Consider the following 2,990-nt stretch of genomic DNA (forward strand, 5'->3'; position numbering starts at 1 on the left):
CTGCAGCAAGATAACTTAGCTCCACTGGCACCACACACCCCTTTCTAGTGGGGAAAGAGAAGTATTCATAATATTGTATAAGGCACTGGAATGCTGTGGCTAGTTCTGGGCAGGGAGGGGTGCCCAAAAGCTTGCAAAGAAAGGAATTTTTTTGCTACTATTTATTTGGTCCAGTAAATGACAGATATCACCTCTGAACTAAGAGCTTTGTGTGACTAGTTCCAGTCACCCAAGTTCAAGAAAGATGAATTCAAACTGAAACAGGTGTAGATAAAGGCTACTAGGATGCTCAGGGGAATGTGACAAGATGCAACTAAAAAGTCTGGCTTTGTTAGCCTAACAAAAGAAAGGCACAGGAGATATAATTCCTGTCTAGCCATATATCAAAGGGTAAACACAAAAGTGGAAGAAGGCAAAAGGACAATACTGGCAAAACAATAAATGGCTTTAAACTGGCCATAGATGAGGTTAGGATTTAGAAGAAGGTTCCAACCATTATAGCAGTGAGATCTGGAACATCTTTCACTTAGAACAGCAGGAGCAAAAAAACCTTAAGGACTTAAAATTAAGCTTGATACATTTCAGTAAGGGATTATATGACACAGTGCTTTCAATAGCCCGGGACTGAATTCACTGACCAAGACAACCTCTCCAGTCCAATGTTCTTAAAACAATTATTGAGTATCTTTTCAGTATTGCCTTTCCAATCTGCTGATTATCAGAAGGTATATCTCTAAGTAAGAACCCCATCACTTTCTCTTCCTCCTGCCTAATATCTGAATGCACAGACATCACAATTGCTTATCAATTGCAATGTCCCAAAAAAATGGACTATGGCATCTCTTAATGAAAAAGGCAGGCAGAAAAGGCTAGGTATATAAAGAAAAGTATTTTGCTAGTTAAAATATTTTACTTTTATTTATTTGTCCTGCAAACAGAATCTGGATATTCCTAATCCAACCCCATCAACCTCATAAACACTAGTATCTAAGGGAAAGAACTGCTTCAGCCATTATGAAATCATACCTGCAGGGGGTGAAATGTAGTAACTTTGAACAAAGACAGCACTTCTCCCAAGAGGTTTAGAATAGGACATGAAAAAAGAGCCTAGTTCATTTGAAACTTCAGGGGATCTTCAGAGCACAGTTAGATAACTCTGCTCTGGTTCTGCAAATACTCCTCTCAGAGAGTTCATGACCACAAGTAGTTAGGATTCTAGCTTTACATCTGATTCAGAAGATGGTACCATCACCACCAGAATGGTGTTCTGTAGTCTCATGCTGGGCCACCAGTTTAGTGATGACTCAGAAGACTGCTACATATTTAAAGCACCAACATCTGTTCCTAATTTGTTTTTTCTTAGAAGATCCCCATGAAGTGCAAACTTGCTTAAGTTTGTAGAAGCTGATGCAACTGTTGCCCAGGATGATATAGCTACCCCCTTATTTTTTAGATCTTCATTAGCATGGTAGTCTATCTTTAAATTTAATCTCTTCTTGCCAGAATTTGTTTTGTAAACTTGCTGGAACCAGTTATTTTATAGACCCTAATAATTTTAATACTGTTTCTTACCACACCTTAGGCATTTACCAAGAAGTTGTATCATGAGCCATTTCTGTTGTTTGCCTTCCTGCTTTTCTACCATATATATTAAACCAATATATTCTAACATTCCCATAAGTAGATCAATAAACAGTACTAATAAATTATACAAAGCAGGTCCTTTTTATCACACCTCATTTCATCCAGAAATCTTTCCTACCTTGTTTGCATCACCAATAATCTTTTCATAGTGTTTTTACTGAGCTCATGTCCTACATCATGTTTTGTCTCATCTTTCCTAGTAAGATCTTCTGGGAAAAGGAAGTGTTTAAGTCTCTTTAAAAATCACATGGAGAAAACATTTGCTACACTGTATAGATTTATAACAAGAACCGACATGACAAAAATCCTCTCTCACAACCCGCTGAATAGTCATATAATGAGTCAACAAAGCTTCTGTTGTTTACTGCCTTAGCAAGTAATAGGTTTGGAACAATAATGACCAATCACAGTGCATATGCAAATTAACTATCATATGTTAAAGAAACACTGTCAGGTAAAGTTAGGCCAAAAATGTATGTCTTGTTATTATGAGATTTACTGAGATCTTCTGAATAACAGTGAAAACAATCACGCAAACATTGCAATGCAGTATTGACATCTGAATTCTGCTAGTCTATGACATCCTATAATGGAAATTAACTAGAAATGAAATTGTCAAATTAATAGTGAAAGAGGCATAATTTAATGTATTCAAGGGGGAAAAAACAGTCCTCACAAACAGATCAATCAGCATTCTGCTAATATCTTTGCATTCATGTACCTTAAGGAATTTAGATGCAATCAGCACAACCATTCTTTCTCTTTCTGCATTTCCTTGTCTTGTTCTGTACATACTTTTCATCTTTTAAAAAAGTAAATAAGACAGGACTCTTATAGGTCACAGTTCCATTCGCTCTGCACCTCTATTCATTCTCTAGACACCATCCATTTTTTTCCCTGCATTAGGCAGAAGTCCTATATATGATCATGTGATTAAAGATTATCACATAACACATATCTTATACAGGGTCAATTTAAGGTTGAACAAGTTGAATAATTCCTAACTTGTATTTGAATTTCTTATCCAAATAGTATTTTTTCAGTAGAGGTTTTGTCTTTTGCTTTTTTTAAGCATGTAACTAATGTTCTGTTTTATTTTTAAGAAAAAATGGGAAAGCAAATGCTATTACATACAGCTGTTGTAGATTATGGGTCCAGTGGTCTATCCCTGTGCTGAGATATGTGCTTGATGTCAGGAATATTCAGGGTAGCTTGCTAGAGAGCTTGCTATTACTCCTGCTGTCACCCTAAGCGATAGGGGAAGTCCTTCCTCACCTGGTGCCCCTAGAGTGGGAGATGGACTTCTTCAATCATGTAGTAGATTCAGAAAGGCCTTGTTGGGGTTC

The sequence above is a fragment of the Gavialis gangeticus genome, unplaced genomic scaffold, assembly GCF_001723915.1.
Source record: "Gavialis gangeticus isolate Ggan-Ray unplaced genomic scaffold, GavGan_comp1, whole genome shotgun sequence".
In the NCBI taxonomy this organism is placed as follows: Eukaryota; Metazoa; Chordata; order Crocodylia; family Gavialidae; genus Gavialis; species Gavialis gangeticus.